This window comes from Panthera onca, chromosome A1 (assembly GCF_046562875.1).
Source record: "Panthera onca isolate mPanOnc1 chromosome A1, mPanOnc1 haplotype 2, whole genome shotgun sequence".
Classification (NCBI taxonomy): Eukaryota; Metazoa; Chordata; class Mammalia; order Carnivora; family Felidae; genus Panthera; species Panthera onca.
In genome coordinates, this window is record NC_138339.1 from 26,763,714 (window position 1) to 26,782,828 (window position 19,115).

Sequence of the window (19,115 nt, forward strand, 5' to 3'; positions counted from 1 at the left end):
CACTTTCCTTCTGCTCATGTCTTTATTCATGCCATTCCTTTTACTCATAAATATCTTCACTCGGCTTCAGCTATGAAAATTTGATCCATTTTTCAGATTCTAGTTCTTATTTCCCTCCTTCAACATGTATTCCATGATTGACCTAGTCACAGAGACCCTCCATCCTGTTATCCTTAAAGAAAGATTCTGAGATCAAAAAGTACATCAATTTTGCATAACTGCAGAGTCAAATATTATGCAGTTCAATGTTTCACTAACTGTGCTTCAAAGTGTTTCATAATTCATAATTTGAAACCATAATTTGGTTTCAAAACAAAAACAAAAAAATACGTTTCTGGTCACATAGCTTTTTAATGCCCCATCACCCATTTAGCCCATCCCTCCACCCACCTCCTCTCCAGCAACCCCCAGTCTGTTCTCTGCATTTAAGAGTCTCCCATGGTTTGCCTCCCTCTGTTCTTATCCCATTCTTCCTTCTCTTCCCCTATGTTATCTGTTGTTTCTCAAATTCCACATATGAGTGAAATAATATACCTGTCTTTCTCTGACTGACCTATTTCGCTTAGCATAATACCCTTTAATTCCATCCACGTTGTTGAAATAGCAAGATTTCATTCTTTGTCATCACCGAGTAGTAAGTACTCCACTGTATATATATACCACATCTTCTTTATCCATTCATCAGTCAGTGGACATTTTGGGCTCTTTCCATAATTTGGCTATTGTCAATAGTGCTGATAGAAATCAGCAGCGCCTTCAAATCAGCATTTTTGTATCCTTTGGATAAATAACCTAGTAGTGCAATTGCTAGGTCATAGGCTAGTCCTATTTTTAATTTTTTGAGGAACATCTATACTGTTTTCCAAAGTGGCTGCACCAGTTTGCATTCCCACCAACAGTGCAAAAGGATTCCTCTTTCTCAACATCCTTGCCAACATCTGTTGTTTCCTAAGTTGTTAATTTTAGCCATTCTGACAGGTGCAAGGTAGTCTCTCATTGTGGTTTTGATTTGTATTTTCCTGATGATGAGTGATTTGAACATCTTTTCATGTGTCTGTTAGCCATCTGGATGTCTTCTTTGAAAAAGTGTCTATTCATGTCTTCTGCCCATTTCCTCACTGGATTTTTGTTTTTTCGGTCTTAAGTTTCATAAGTTCTTTACAGATTTTGGATACTAAGCCTTTATCCAATATGTCATTTGCAAATATCTTCTCCCATTCTGTTGGTTGCCTTTTAGTTTTGTTGATTGTTTCCTTAGCTGTGCAGAAGCTTTTTATCTTGATGCAATCCCAATAGTTCATTTTTGCTTTTATTTCCCTTGCCTCCGGAGACATGTCAATTAAGAAGTTGCTGCGGCCAAAATCAAAAAGATTGCTGCCTATTTTCTCCTGTGGGATTTTGATGGTTTCCTGTCTCACAGCTAGGTCTTTCATCCATTTTGAGCTTATTTTTGTGTATGGTGTAAGAAAGTGATATGGTTCATTCTTCTGCATGTCACTGTCCAGTTTTCCCCAAACATTTGCGGAAGAGACTCTTTTTTCCATTGGATACTCTTTCCTACTTTGTCAAAGATTAGTTGGCCAAATATTTGTGGGTCCATTTCTGGGTTCTCTATTCTATTCCATTGATCTATGTGTCTGTTTTGGTGCCAATACCATACTGTCTTAATGATTACAGCTTTGTAATACAGCTTAAAGTCCAGAATTATGATGCCTCCAACTTTGGTTTTCTTTGCTGTATGGGATCTTTTGTGGTTCCATAAAATTTTAGGATTATTTGTTCTAGCTCTGTGAAGAATTCTGGTGTTATTTTGATAGGTATTGCATTGAATATGTAGATTGCTTTCGGTAGTATTGACATTTTAACAATATTTGTTCTTCCAGTCCATGAGCATGGAATGTTTTTCCATTTCTTTTGGAGATTCACAGTGAATATTAGCATATCAAAGGCTCTGAGAATCCTGCAGTGATGAAATGTGATTAACTTGGTTTAACCCAGTATTTCCCACGTATATGTGACCAGATTCTCCAGATTTCACATATATCAATAAAATTTTCTTAGAATGTTAGTTTTCCATGGAACATAGTCTAGGAAAACATTGATCTAATACAACTTTCTCAAGGCAAGAGATGATTAAATTAAGCTCCAGAAAAGTGAAGTAACTGAAAAGACCACAAGTGAGTTTGTAGAAGAGTCAGTAGCACATCCCTAAGTCTCATCTTCCAAACCAATGCTCCCTCACTATATTACTAGTATCAAATCATATTATAGCATTAAATTGTATGCTTTGGATTTTTATTCTGTACCTACTAAATGTCTTAGACATTGAAATCATTTGAGCAGTAATTTGCTTTGGGAGGAATATATTATAGGCACAAAATAAAGCCACATTTTAATCCAATAAAGAATCTCTACACTCACACAAAAAGAAATTAATCAGGAAGCTGTATAGTCTCTATGGATTAGAATTCATATTACCAAGTTGAATTTATAGAAATCTAAAGTTCTGGGATACCCTATGGACAAGGTGGTTAAGAAAAATAAATTTAGTATATTATACAAGTAGGGACAAACAGAAAATAAATAAATATGTAAATCTCTTCCAGGATCCACTATACAGTATTTGTTCCCATATCAGAACAAATACAAAAAACAAAAACAAAAGCAAAAGCATATTTTTGTCTAAAGAGATCTCAGCTGGACCTATCATTTGTAGCAGGTACTATTGATTGCCTATTCAGTACCTTCCCCTTTCATTTTTCCTTCCTGATTTGGTCAGAGTGCAAGCCATGTATTCAGGAAAGGTGAGTTCTTCCCCCATTTCCAAAAGATAATCCATGATTTGTCTATGCCAATACTGATCATTCTCACTGCATTTGTCAGTGGATGAATAGTGAGAATATAACCAATATTTAAGGAAAGTATACTGGGGTTTCTGGAGAAGACTTTTGCCCCTGGGGTGGGTTAGGACCACTTCTCCTACCTTCCTATATTCCTGTAATGAGGAAGTGATGTCTGGAACCACTGAAACCATCTTGACACCATAATGAATAAGCCTAAGAATAAAAGCTAGTATGGTGAGGTTGGCAGAACAGGAGGTTCTCAGGAAAGGCAGGTGTTCTCCCTTCACACAGTGCTTCCTGTTTTTTCTTCTCTTTTCCTTACAATCCTCCAAACCATGCACCCTGAATCAATCTCTCCCTACCTTCTTTCTGTGTCTGCCTTCACTTCTAGAAACCAATAGTTTTCCAAACATCTTCATTGTCACCTCAATGCAAATGTTTAAACACTTAAGGTCACAAATTTGCTACACATACCAACATCCACCACTTCTCCAACCTCTTAGGCTGGAGTTCTTTCCCCTCTTCTCACATATCAGCGCCTTTTGGAAAGAGTATTTTAATGAAAGCAACAATGACAGATCTACAGTTTTACTGAAGGCCACCCTACTTCCATAAGACTCTTAGATCTCTTTTTATCACTGAATTGCTTAGTAGTACATGTATTAGTGTTCAAAAACTATTTTTTATTAATTTACAAAAAAGTAGGCTCAATTAATTTATTCCAAAGGAAAGAAAAAGGTCAGGAAAAGACAATAGGTTAACTGAAATGAGCTGCCTAAATAAAATGATAGAAATAAGTTCTATTGATGCAAGGGTATTTCAACAACGATTTCAGAACTGACATGTTGATAATACGAAGACCTTAGTTACAACATCTCATATTTGTTTAGTGCTTCATGAGTTACAAACAGCCTATATCTATTACCTCATCTGAGCATTCTCTATATGATATATCACTTTTAGGTATAACAAGTTCGTACAATGATATTGGTACACAATTTGAGAGACACCATATGATCAGAGTTCACTCACAAACACATATTTCAATTAAGTGGATTTGAAGCTTTGAAAACAAAAAAAGGAAAAAAATGAAAATGAAAAATAAATTCTCCAGAATGGAGTCTAATATGTTAGGCAGGCCAGATGTAGGACACTATACTTACTTCTGCATGTTGTATTTTAAAAGGGACATTGTCAAAATAATGTATCCAGACAACGGCAACCAAGATGATGTCTGGAAATTATCTTAAATGAAAAATGTAAGAACTGGAAATGTTTAGCCTATAAAACAAAAAATTTCAGAGAAGACATCATAGACATCTTTAAATTCAAGGGCTATCAAGAAAAAAGTGGCAAGTTTCTTCCCCTCATGGTTCTCACAGTAGAACTAGTGTCAATGAGAAGTTAAAAAGGCAAAGTGATCAACATAAGAACATAGAGGATTTTCTAACATCCATCTCTTCCACTGTTCTCCAATCTTCCAGGCTATTCAACACAAAGATGAAATCTTCTAAAATCTAACTTTGTCTAGTAATAGACTGGACTACCTGCGAATTAGAAATACCTGAAGAGTTTCTGATACCCTTCCTCAGGAATTATGTAAGAGAGATTCTTATATTGGCAGGATGAGCCAAATAACTAACTTCCATAAACCCTTACAACTTAAAGACTCAAGGATTGCATGTTCTGAGAGCAGCCCCACTCAATTTATTTGTGTAACCAACTTATCTTTCAAAGTAGTGAGGTAACGAAATATATAATTTGCAAAACATGTGGGTAAACAACTAAAATCTAACCTACAGGTATTGGCATTGATCAACCCTAGATGATCATCCCTAGAACCTAGAACAATACCAGGCACAGAGTAGGAGCTCAATAATATTTATGATTTAATGAATAATGTAACTATCTAAAAGTCAGGTAATTCTGACAGGTTTCCAAACATTTTCAACACAAGTTAGCTCTCTGAGCTTCAGTAACAACCTGATAAGGCAGGGTAGGCAGGTTAGTATGCCCATTTTATACATCTTATCTTATTGCCCTCCCTCAAGAATGCTCTTCAGTTAACATTATGTTTTTAGGTTTCATCAAAATTGTTAAAAGAAAAGCCCATCACAAGAACATCTTGTGCAAAATCATGATTGAAACTATCACTGTCCATCATACCCATCATATAAGAAACAACATTATAAATTCCTTCTGCAATTAATGACAAGAAAGTTTGCCTTGCCATACTGGTTTGTCTGTTCTGCCCTCCCTCCCTTCCTCCTTTCCTTTTTTTTTTTTTTTTTTTTTTCCTTTTTTTTCTTTTCTAAATAAGATAATGGGGACTCTATAAACAAACATGGTTCTTTTTCCTCAGAAGTTGCCAGAAAGTTCAGTCAACCTTGTGGCTCTAACTTTGACGTCCCAAATTCCTAACATAAATCTTTCCAACATTATAACAAATCAGGACTTAGAAACTTTTTTGTTTTTAAAGCAATGGAATTTTTGGTTTGAAAATATTACTTGGAATTTTGATACATAAAACAGATAAAAGTACAGCTATTAAGAACAGAGCTTAGAGCCCTTCCAACTAAGCCTCCTTCAAAAACCCTCTACCCACAGGTGACCCTAGATCCCAATGGTCATCATTTGAAAACTACTGCTCTATAATATTTTAAATTATTTTAGCTGCCTTGTTTCATGCATTTTTATTATAAACCCTATGAAAATGTTTCAGTATTAGGCACATGAAAACTGTGTGTATTCCCATATATGCTTACACATGAGAAAATGGAAATGTTAGACATTAACAATAGGTAGCCAATGGGTGGAGCTGAGATTATAACCCAAAACTGACTTTAGACTCAAGCAATTCCTAGGTTTAAACCTCAGCTTTTCACTGTGTAAGGTTAAGAGTTATTTAATCCATCTTAGCTAAAATTTACACATATATAAAAATGGTTACAATAATATCTATCTTACAACCTTGTTTTGAGAATTAAATGAAATAAAGTGTATAAATAACTCTACACAATACCTGACTACATAATAGGTACTTATTATTATCTTCATTATTTTTTGACTCCTATCCCTTTGGTCCAGTCAATATGTTATGCCAATAGGAATTTTTTTAAAAGGCTGGGGAGGGACAGGGTAGGAGATACTAAGTCTGGAACCTGGAAGCCACAGGGATAACATAGATTACTGGAAAGCAAGTGCAGGATAAGACTGACCAAGAGAGAGTTATTAGCCTAGTATTCATTAATAATGTTGAGGGAAAAGTATAATTGTCAAATTTTGCTAACAAAAGAAACTAGGTCATCATAAAAGGCTGAAATTGAGGCAGACTTAGAGTAGTACTTAAAGATTTTGTCACCTACCCAATCACCATCAAACCCAATAGATAAGGGAAAGTTTTTACTTTCTTGAGCCTTGTTCTATCCCAGCCATTTTACTTTCAAGGAAACACATTAAATTGCTTGTATGTGAAGAATTAAAACTCAACAGAGCCATTGGGGAAAACATTGAAGAGCATTTGTTGGCCCAGCCCGGCAAAACTGTCCTCCAGATCCTCTATCAGACCCCTACAACAGGAAATCTTTTAAAGTAATGTTTTAGCTCTACCACTGACATCTACCTATAAACTAATATGATGTTTGGCATGGAAGATTGTTTATTTGGATGTGCGAAAGTTCTGGCTGTTAACTTGGAGAGAAAAGTTATTACTCTACCTCCCTTCAGAGACCATCCAAACACTTGTCTGACAGGGTGAATACCTATTACACACAAAAGTGGGGCTGAGCCAGACTTCCGCAAAACTAAGTAGGTGAACTTCTAACACTTTATTTCCACCTTTTTTGTCTGGGAGCCCCATCTAGCCTCAGATGTCCCAGTACTAAATCCAGGTACCTAGCTGAACTTTTTGCCAGGATTTTGCTATTATCTAATTGTCATCTGACACCCCTTTTCCCTTTCCCTTATCTTTTCAAGCAGGTTATAGCTGCTAAGTGTTCACAGGAACATTTAAATTTTAATTGGTATTTAAAGAATATTGCCAAAATTCTTCAGAACTTAAAGGAATAAAACCCAACTGACAGAATTTGAGGTTCCATGGTGGGTCTGAGGGAAATGTTTATAAGGTCACACAAGTTAATCACCCCATTGGTGACCATCTACTACCCTTATATTCAAGACTGACCTGGAAAGAAATAGTCATCTCCCTAGAGATACCTAGGAGAAGGAAATTATAATAGATGACAGATAGATAGATAGACAGACAGATGGATAGATACAGATATATAGATATATAGATATACATGTAATATATACTATATATTGATACTATAGATAGTAAATACTATGTGTGTTGTGTAAGTACATAGTATATTTAGGGTGGTGTATTTATTTACACATATATAGTATATATAGACATATATAGTACATACTATATATAATAGACAACATATATTGATAGCATATATAGTACATACACATATAGAGTATATACCATATGTATACTACATACATATATATGATTGATAAATTAGAGTATACATATATATATACAAATTAATGCACCCCAAGCCTCCTAAGTTTTTTTTTTCTTTTTTTCTTCTTTTTCTTCTTCATGATAGACATATAATGTGCCAAGGTTGTAGTAAGGTTTGAGGGAGACACATGTCACAAAACAGCATGAACATCCAATCATCATGCTTATGAACTACAAATGAATCCAAGCCCTGTGAGTTTTTTAAAAATATTTATGAAGCTTATTTTGCAGGTCACACAGTCTTTACAAATGTTTCCATAATTGTATCTTGGCTGGCTGCAGAGTCACTCAGCATTATTAATTAAGAATGTTTTTGGACTAACAGCTCATTTCCAATAAGAATCTTCCACAGTAATGTAGTTAGGCAGCCAGGTGACCTCCAGAAAGCAGGTTCTTAAATTCCCATGAATATAGTTCATGAGGCTGAGCTGCCAGAAACAGCAAGTCACACATTCCATGACCTCCATCCACCCTTTTCTTATCCTGAAGAGTATAGGATACTTCACAAGGTACATACACAGGCTAAATACCCAAGGGATGATTGCAACATTGACAAGTTCAAATCATTTAAATCCGGAAAAGGAGTTGCCTTGGTATAGAAAGATATGGGATCATACGGAGAATTGGGAAGAATTAAATTAAAAAAACAGAATATGAAGAGGAAAGTAAACCAGGCATTTAGAAGACTAGGGGGGAAAAAGGTGGAATTCAAATACTTCATGTATAACTATTATAACAAGATGACAGAGGGTATTTTTTAAAAGCCTTAAAGTGGAGACACTCAGGCCAAAACATCTGTGGAATTGAAAAAAAGAAAAGAAAAAGAAAAGCCCTTATGATTGCCAACATCTCCATTCTGCTTCCCTCCCTGTTCAGCACCAGCAATGAGCAATACATTAAAAAGGTGTTTAGACTGTCAGTAAATGTGATTGATTTTTTTTCTATTCTGCTAAAAGCCTGCTACATGGTGGAACAAAAAGCAAATGCTTTCCTCATATCCAGGTCTGGGTGGAACTTTTACATTATTTTAACACCCATCAAGGGATAGCTTTGTCTCTCCATGGAGACAGGGAAAGCAATCCATGTCCACAAAAAGCTTTTTGGCCTTCCATTGTCCCCCTTTCCCTCCCGAACCCAATGGAATTTCACTCACGACTAGAAAACCTCACAATGGAAAATTAATACAAATGGTCTATCTATTTACTGGACCAAAATGGGATGAAGAAACATGAAAGCCTGGATTATCTTAGAACTGAGCTCTGTAGGATGGGAACAAAGCTGGGTGGAACTAATCAGTTCAGAATAAATGGGGCTGCACTTAGTGTTCTATTTTTCCATCCATCAAACTGACAGAATCACCAAGATAGAAATGATCATTCATTACTGAACTAGGAAAAGAAAGGCAGACATTGGAACCACATGCCAAAATTGAGGATCAGGTGTCTTTTAATTTAATGTGGACTGCAGATGGTAAAGTGATTATTATTAACTAGTTATATAATTGCTTACTTAGGGTTAAAGGTCACACCTCCACCTGTAACTTTGCCAGGAACAGAACTGTCAGAAAATGCAATTTCTTATAGAAAAGACAAAAGAGCCAGATGTAATTATAAATAGTTTTATAATGTAAATTCTATACTCAGATTTTACACTATGCAACTCTGTATTATCCTGCAAATCCACTAAATAACTGATAAGTTTCTGAAGGACTTAAGTCCAATATAAAAGATCTGTAACTAAATCTAAACAACATCTCTCAAGGGCTTTTATAAACATCATAGTCATTATTTCCAGTTCACACGGTACAATTCATGGTTATGGTAATATTTTACTGTTTTTCTGAGTCCCTGTAAAGTCAAACTGCATGGGATAAAAAGTAAGGAAGGAGTTGTATTGGCTTGCTGTAATTCAATTTATTACTTTACTGTTAGAATGGAAATTGAATATAAGGAAGCTCTTACCTGGAGATTTTCTGGGGCAGGGAAAGTTTATGGTAGTGGTACCTTTTCTATGAATATTCTGTGTTTTTTGAGACTGAAGAACATCTGGAAAAAATGTGACTTATGGGAGGAAAAACTCTGCAAGGGATATGCATGCCCTATGATCTAAGTGATTATTAGGATCTAGGTTTATTTCCAAGATGTATGACTAGAATTTGTTCTATTAGAGGCTATTGTTGCTCTTCTCTATACTGTGTATTATATAGATAGAACTTGATCAAGACTCCTGCTACCTCAGGATTTTGGGGGGAGGAAGAAAAAAGAAAATTATTAACCATCAGGTCTGGAGCAGTTTAATAACTGAAGAAATAAAAAGTACCCAAAGGGTGAAGAAAAAAGTTTGTTCTATCTATTCTCCAATTAATAAGAAATAGATATTTTACTATCTATGTTGGGAAAAAAGGTAGAAGCCAAGATTATTACTGTTCATATTCTTGGAATAATTAAGCTTTTATTAATTTTAACCAGCCAACATAATAGTGTGTTCCCCATGCTGAACTTGGTAAGGCAGTAAAACACTTTCCTCACCAAACCCAGGCCGAGGTAACTTTCTTCCTAACTTCTGTAATATCTACCATACTACAACTGTCATTCGGCACATATAAAGGCCACCATCTCTGTCCGACTCACCTGTACAAAGAAAGCACAAGACACATCAGTGAGACTGCCACCTCCAAAGTTTCAGAAGGGAAAAGGAAAACACACGTTTCCTCTGCTCTTGAATGCCTGAAAATCTCAAGGGAAATGTTAAAAGCCTCACTCCCACTGGGATGCTGAGAGCAGAGCACAAGGCTACCGTGCTATGTCTAATTTTCCTCTTCCTGTCCAAATGCTCCTTCACCTCTGCCAATTCAATAGGTCTTTTATCCAGTCTGGAAATAGGCTGAGAATCCAGTTTATTCTGTTGGCATCTCCTGCTCAAATAGTCTCATTCTTGCTCCATATGGGATCTTCTTAAGTTAGAAGCTACAAATTTGGCATGTGCTGTTTATAACACTAAAGTAATTAATAACCAAGCTATAACTGCCAAATGGGGTACAACTGACCACTAAACTAGGAAGATGAAAACAGCTCATTAATCAAACTTCACATTTTATCACACCACAGATAATTGTATATTGACTGTCAACTTCAATGCCTTGAACACGGTAAAAGCCCAAGAAAGGCCTGTGATTTATAATTAATGAAACTATTTTAGACATTTTTATTTTAAAGTTCATACTAGAGAGTTGTGATATCAATCTTTCCCAACAAAATACTGCTAACATCAGCAGTACATGGAAAGTTTCCACATCAAGGGAAGCTGTCTTTTAAAGACTTGTATTTTATTTAAACAGTGTGTATATACCCCAGTTTGACTTTTATGATAACCAGAAATCTCGGTAGCCCAAAGTAGATATTCTATTGAGCAACCTAGCTTAGTATATTCTGTTTCCAAGTGAATCTCCATGTATCCATCTCTGTATGCAGAAACAGTCAAGCCTCCTAAGGTCTGAAGGTGAAATTCTCTCCCTCTATCAGTGCCACATCAAGACAAGCAATCTTTTGGTACCTTTAGCATATCTGTTTCCAATGCTCTAACCCCACATTCTTATTCCCCATAATCTAACAGAGACAGTGTATAACTATTTGATCGGTTCTTCATATAGGCAGAAGAATACTCACTGGCCGCCAAAAGATACAAATCAGCTTGTCCTTTATAAATATAAAAATGATTGAAACCAACAGTGCTTTTATGGCTAGCCAAAGAAAAATACCTGTCAAAGAGAAATCTATTTCTATAGAACCTGGGTCAACTTTCTAAGTCTAAATGCATCTCAGTAATATAAAATTCTTTTCTACATCCATAGAAATTGATATTCATTACTCACCAAAAGCCAATACATAACATGTGGTAAATGCATGAAAGAAACCAATGATTTCTTGCCAGCCACATGGTAGACACTCATAAATACTTTTTTATTAGTGGATTGTTATACTTTAAGCATTTCTTCCATGAAGTGATATATGCTATAGATTATTTTTTTTTCTTTTAAGTTATGTAAGACCCATGAACCAGAAAATTTTGGTACACCCTAAAGATGTTTGCAGAGAGGAAAAATTTTTTTCTGTTATTTACAAACATTTTCTGATTTAATCATAAGCAGCATGGTTTGAGGCTCAGAACCAGTATGAAGCATCCAAATTTATTATGCTTTATCATCTTGGGTGATTATTTTGTTCTCACAGGCCCTTCTTGTAGCCTACAGACAAGAAGAACTAACTAACTAACTAAATAAATAAATAAATAAATATGTACCAATCTTTGTTATTTTTATCTTTAATTAGACCCAAAAATATGCATAACAAATGAAGGATTTTTATGGGGAAAAAACCACCAATATTCTGAGTGACTTAGAATGATAAACAGAACACATTTCTTCATTTTCTAGACAGAAAACAATGTCTCTCACATATGCATAACTACTTGCCAGAGATGTATGAAGATGCTATTGTATTTAATAAAATAATAAAATAGTTGCTAAAGAGCTTTACTACAGTCATAATAACTGTTTTCCACTATGGATTTTTTTAAAATAACAAAGAGTAAAAGTGTATGTGTGTATGCATGTGTCCAGCAGGGAATTCAAAAAATGGTCCTCGCACTCAAAAAGATTCAAATCATTGCTATGTGATTTGTGGCATAACTTCTGGGGGCACAACTTCTGTTGTGTACAATGATACCATGTATGGTGTCAACTATCTGCATCATGATTAACAACTAGCACATGAATAAGACAGTCAATAGAATATGAAAAAGCTTCAACCTGAGCAAATATCAAAACATACATTTACATTCATAAGAGTGCTGCTCTCTTTTTAGTATTGCATAAATTGTAAGATGCTAGAATAGAATAGTAAAGGAGACTGACACAATCTCTTCCACTCGACATTTTAAGAGATTTAATAAGAGAAGAAATGAGAGGCTAGGTTAGGTGGAGCACTGGACGGTCATGCCTGGTGATTTTAAATGTGCTAAAGGGTGTTTTAAAGTCACCAACAAAGGTCAATGAAAACACATCGATCATTCCTTATTCTTAATGGACTATTAGTTTCATACTGAATTCAGAAAGTTTATTAAACTGTATCCGAATTTCAAGTAAGGATTTTAATGAGATTTCTGGGGGGAAAAAAATGAAGTGTTATGTTCACTCGAGTAGTTCCAGAATGCAGAAAATATTGGCAAAGCAATTCTAAGGGCTTCTTGCCACTGAGTATTCAAAGGAAGAAGAGCCATCAGAGACGTTCTGAAGAGAGGGTTCAATTTTGATGAAGTAAAATTTATTTCAGGGACAGCAAATTCTCATGGGGAAGAGTCTGTAGTAGTTAAAAAGCAGTAACAAAACAAAATGAAAAATGGATTCTCCTTATGCACTCCTTATACCTTGTGCACATAGAAAGATCTACAAATGCTGGCATGTGGAAAAGGTATTAGACCCAGAAGAAAATGCCCCAGGTTTTCCTATTTGAATCCATCATTTGAATCCATATCTTTCACTCCATCAATCCTTTCTCATTTACAAAGGCCCCAGAAAAGCCCATCATTCAGCATGTACTATAGTTAATACTACCCTCCAAACTCAGTCTCTTACTCTTATTATAGTGAGGTCTGAGCCCAGCCCTCTGTGGTTAGAGACAGAAGCCATCATGTTAAAAAAAGAGATTAGTATCCACTGGTTAATTTTCATTCCTGTAGTAACTAGGAACTGTCTTTTGCTGTAAACTAGGCTTGTTATTATATACACATAAAAAGCATTCTTAGCCCCAACTTAATACTGTGATCAGTTTTAAGGGAACAGAACGTAAAATGCATATAGCTAAACAATATGTAAAATAACGCTGAGAAAAAAATTAAGTACATAATCAACAATCTTCCGTTGTTGCCATTTATCCCTACATGAAGATCAAAAAACACAAGTTTTATAGTTCTTTGCCATATGTCTTTTGTAGACAGACTCTTGCAGCTATAATCCTTGCCATTATTTTGACTTCATCACTTAACAGTGTCTGGCATGAGTGAATATTTTCATCCATCTGCTTGAACTGAATTCAAGCCCTGTCCTAAAGATAAACTTGAAAACTATATGAATGATATCCACTACTTATTACCATGTATTTTTAGTAAAAAGCCAGTCACCATCAAATCAACCTTTGCACCATATTGCTTCTTTCCTAGATTTCTCATCTAATATACATTATAACATGATAGTGTTTGCACCTTGAAACAGGAAGAATAATCTCTTTTTCAACTACCCAGTCTCCATCATAAGCAAAATTGGGGAAAAACAAAAATGAGTTGCCTTTCTAACTTTTATTTTGACATTTCTTTGATGTGAAATTGGGATTGAATATCCTCAGCCACCCAGGAAGTGAATATCAAGTTTGTTATTGAACTAAGGAGTGTTCCATGGTTTTCTTATGTCTATGACAGGGCCCTGCTGCAGTTAAACTTCTGCTAATGCACATTAACCAATGGTTTAACTGGTTGCTTGCATCATAACCAAGGTTTATTATTTTTGGCCTTAGTTAAAAAGAAGGAAAAAACCTTAGAACGTATAATCTGGGAAGGTTCATGTTATTTGAAGATTGGTGGGGCGCCTGGGTGGCTCAGTCGGTTAAGCGGCCGACTTCGGCTCAGGTCATGATCTCACGGCTCGTGAGTTCGAGCCCCGCGTCGGGCTCTGTGCTGACAGCTCAGAGCCTGGAGCCTGTTTCAGATTCTGTGTCTCCCTCTCTCTCTCTGACCCTCCCCTGTTCATGCTCTGTCTCTCTCTGTCTCAAAAGTAAATAAACGTTAAAAAAAAAAAAAAAAAATTGAAGATTGGAGGCCAGGATACAAGAGTAACTTGATAATGAAAATAAAGTTTAAACAAATGAATTTATGCACATGTGAACCCAAAAAGTGGGAAAAAGTACAGAATAAACATGCACTCATTATAAAATGCCTATGCATGTGACAGTGAGCACGAGGGAGAGGGAGTGGTGGAAATGCTAAAAGTACATGTTGCTACTAAAGTAAATAGTGTTTATGACCCTATTCATAAGCCTTTAAAGACAGTTGTTAGCACTGGGCACCAAGTCAGGACCTGGCAGTAGAATAACTCTAACAGTCAATAAAAAACACAGTGAGAACAGGATATTAATTTATGCCTCCTGAGGATTACTGTATTCACAAATGATCATTTCAGCACAGCAATTTTTGGCCACCTTTCAGGAATGAAAGCACCATGAGACTAGTCTGAAACAGGAATAAAGGCAATATGCCACCTTGCAGGTAACAAACATGGAGCCCTTTCTTGGGAAAGCAAAAGGACCCTGAAAAAAACAGATTTTCTAAGAGTGTACAAAAGCAGTGTGAAAATGGAAGAGGAACTACAAGTTTTATAGTGTCACATAAAATACATAAACCAAACAGGCCCAAAAGAACAAAATGGATGAGAAAATTTTACTCACTCATAAATCAGGAAAATCATAAACTCTTTCCTGTCTTCTTTAGAGTCCCTGGAGGTGAAAGGGAGGTCAAGAACCACAAATTTTTACATTTCCTTGCAGTGTATTTACTTCTGTGTGGATTCTACCAGGTATAATCCTAAGAACTCATAAAACCCAGGGCTAGTTACTGAAAAGGTAAAAATAGCAAACGTTTCTGATACCATTTGGGATTGCAAAACACAGAACTGCTACTACCTAATGTCTTTGAAAGTTAACAGCAGATCACCTGCAAGCATCACCTAAGCCCTAAAATGAGAGATTGCCCAGTCCACTGATGAGCACAAACTAAATTCCACCTTCTTCCCAACACTGGGCTGAGCACTATGAGAACTAGAGAAGCAACTACATGCATTCTTTGTGGTCTCTGTCCTCAAACAGCTTTACAGTAGCTGGAAATATACAATTAACACATGAAAAATAATTGGTTACAAAGCAAAATAGTGAATGATTAAGTCTCAGAAGAACTGGTGCAGAAGAAGGATATGAAATTCCACAGGAAGCTGATTAAGGCCTGGGACTAGGGAAAATTTTGTTGAAGTAAAGATAAAAATAATAGCTACAACTTATTAAGCATTTATTAGATGCCAGGCCCTATTCTGAGCACCACATTTGTATTATTTCATTTAATCCTCACAGCACTCACAAGGACAGTTATCCTATTCTGTACATGAAGAAACTGAGATACATAGAGGTTACATACTGAATTGTCACAAATCATTTAAGTTGAATCTGTTTTGGAATATCCTCTATTCATCTATTTGTCTATGCTTGTGCCAGTGTCACACTAATGTAATTATTATAATGTTGTTCAAGCTTATATACCTAAAAAACATAAAAACCAGGATCCAGAAAAAGATAGGCTCTAGAATCTCCTCTCTGAGTCAGTTTATTATTTGGAATTTGAGGAAAGGAAGAATATGAAAAGATAAAGGAAAAAAGAGAAGGCCTTATAAGCAGATACTGTTTCTGTCAAGAAATCCTAGGATTGATCAGCCCTGCCTCCTTTTCTTCTATAGCTATCACTTGTAACTTTTGACCAATTTCTTCCTACTTTGGCCATCTGAAGAATACAAAATTGTCAGTTTTAGCACTAATTTTAGTTTTCAGAATTTTTTTAGCTGCTAATAAGCACAAAATCAGATTTAAAAAACAAAAAACAAAACAAAACAATACAAAAAACCTTTCCTGGTCCTCTTTCCTTTTGTCTTATTTAGACCCTGAAGGGAAAGACCAAGAATGTTAAGATCCCTTTGAATCCACAAAAGGAAGACTACTCCTCTTACACAAAAGTTCCTTAAAATCTTTCTAAGGGCTTTGAACTTTCGAGATTGAGGTGTGATTGGTGGATCAGGTAGGAATGTGGCTATAGCACTGGGCCTAGTGGAATACATTTTCAGTTTCTTAGGTCACCCTTTGCATTTGCAATCCCTGTTCCTTGCAGCTATGCTCTGAATTAGCATTGAGGCCAGCAGAAGAGCAAAGATTTGAGATGAAGATCAGAGGAAGCAGAACTGGAGGGGGGAAAAGAGGAAGAAAGATCCATGCCCTTTTCTCTTGTAGTTATCGAGTCTTGACACTTGCAGTCTTAACCTAGACAACTGCAGTTACGGTAAACATAACGAATATCTGAATAAGGAAGAAGAGCCTGGCAAATAACATATTCATTACAGTGGATAGCAAAGAGAAGGGAAAAAAGGAAAGATGACCATGGGGAGCAATGGACAGAATAAAACCACAAAAAATAATACATATATTTAACAAAAATTGCAAATATGAGAAAGTTAATGACCACAAATGCAGCCAACAAACTAAAGCGGACAATTCACACCCAAAGAGGTAGAGTTACTTGAAAATAAATATACATTTTTTCAAAAGAATAAATAAAATGTTTCTGGTTAAACATAGTGAATTAAACACATAATTTTAGCTTTCCTCCATCTCTTTAAAAAATATTCCTCTAAAAAATTCTTCTAAAAAATAAAAATTTCATTTTTTAAAAAGATATAAACCCACAAGAATAAGAAAAAAAGAAGAGGAGAGCACAGCAAATGATCCACATTAAGATTTTTGGAAGCTGGAAAACAGATAAAGCATGAACACTGAAAACATACTGAATGAGGCAGGAAGCTAACCACCCACAAGTGGTAGGCTGGGAGTGGGGGTAATAATGAAGCAGAGTCACACCATGGAGCCCCAGAGAGAATCAGGAACTGGATGCACCATGTGTATCTAAACATGGGAAAGCAGTGGTAAAGGAATCAATAACATATATATATATATGATATATATTACATAATATGTCATATATATTATATAATATATATTTATATTTTTATATATAATATATATATTTACAGAAAGAAAGAGAAAGAAAGAAAGGAAGAAAGAAAGAAAGAAAGGGAAAGAAAGAAAGAAAGAAAAAAGAAAGATAGGTTGATATGGAGCTGGAAAGCTAGGAGACAGTCTCTACTTCCACACAGAAGTCGAAGACTGATTTTATAAGCAGATTGAAACTGAAAAACTTTAGTATAGACTCAGAGACATCCAGTATACATAAAGGTAGCAGTTCCATACTGAAAATAGGTTAAGTAAAAAACTACTATTCCCAGGTTCTTGCTTAAACCATTAAAAACTAGGTTATACTTCTAGGGCAGGAAATTAGACAATTCTTCTTTGGAATAACAAACCACTCCAAAGGAAATGCCTAAGTTCCTCTTAATATTAATAATCAAAGAAAAAGTATTTGCAAAAAATGACCAGCCTCTTTCTTGCCTGGTAATTCTATAATGAGTCACATTTTGACAAGCCCACTCCATATCTATGGAAACTTTTAGTGTCTTTCAGTAAAATATCAATGAACAGCCAAATATCATGTGACACTGAATAAAATTTATCAAATGAAACACCAACAAAAACAAAAGGGAAAAAAAAGAAATACAGTAAAACCTTAGTTTGCATGCATAATTCATTCCACAAACATGCTTGTATTCCAAAGCACTTGTATATCAAAGCGAATTTCCCCATAAGAAATAATGGAAACTGAGATGATTCGTTGCACAACCCAGAAATATTCATATAAAAATGATTATAATACTGTAATATAATACAAAATAATAAAGAAAATACATAATATAAAGAAAACTAAACAAATGAACCTGCACTTACCTTTGAAAACCTTTGTGGCTGGAGTGAGGAAGACAAGAGAGGAGGGTTTTTGTGTAGGATGACTTTCACTATCACTAACAGGATCACTGCTATGTATTGGCTCAATGGAATCTTTTTCTGCATGGGGGCCATTGTATATGTTCACAGGGATGCTGACTACCTTACGGTATTAATAAACTCTTGTCCTATACTGTATTTAATGTAACTGGCAATAAGGCAGCAAAGGAAAGGGTTTATATCTACAGGCAGCCTGACCTAGAATGAAGCAAAGCATTCCTAAGTTCACTCTTATATGGAAAAGCAAAGGACTGTTCATAGGTGCTTTGAAGTGAAAAAAAATACACTAGTGCCAGTTGTGGGCACCTTCCAACAGTCTGAAAAATCACTGATTTCTGCCAAATACCACAGTCTGAGACTCAGCATCCAAGCATGGGAAACAATCACGCCCAATCTTGCAGAAGAGAGAGAGAGAGAGAACCATTGGCTCAGTTGTGATCATGCGATGTTCAGCATCAAGCACTACTCATATTTCAAGACATCACTCATTTATCAAGGTAAAATTTATTAGAAATGTTTGCTCGTCTTGCAGAACACTCTCAGAACAAGTTACTCGCAATCCAAGGTTTTACTGTATGTGAAAAACAGACAATATAGAGGGCAGGAGACTTAAAAAAATATTCTATGGTTAACTTCCTCAGATATATAAGAAAAAATATTGCATATATGAAATAAGAATAAAATGTTGTAACAAGAAACTTTCAGAGAATTTTTTAAAAGACCTCTTTCAAACATCATAGAAACAGGATTTTAGAAGGGTTAGAAGATAAAGTTAGGAACTCTCCCCCAAAAAAGAAGAAAAATACAAATTTTATCTAAGGGATCAGACCAGATGGTCCAGAAAAAAAGAGAACAGAGAGAGTGGAGATAAGGTGGTTGTCAAAGAAATAATATAAGAAACTTTCTCAAAAGGACATTAGTTTTCACATGGAATGAACCCACTTTGTATACAACACAATGACTAAAAATAGGTTCATAGAAAAT

At 35.4% G+C, this 19,115-nt stretch overlaps 1 long non-coding RNA gene and 1 other non-coding gene across 7 annotated transcripts in view; both read right to left on the bottom strand.

Moving 5' to 3' along the window:
* LOC144615952 (uncharacterized) overlaps positions 1-19,115 on the bottom strand; it is a 547,072-nt gene that overhangs the window by 454,276 nt on the left and 73,681 nt on the right. The gene's annotated exons all lie outside the window — the stretch shown is intronic.
* LOC132682624 (small nucleolar RNA U13) lies at positions 7,457-7,560 on the bottom strand. The gene has a single exon (XR_009611795.1). It is a non-coding gene; the product is annotated as a small nucleolar RNA U13 (small nucleolar RNA).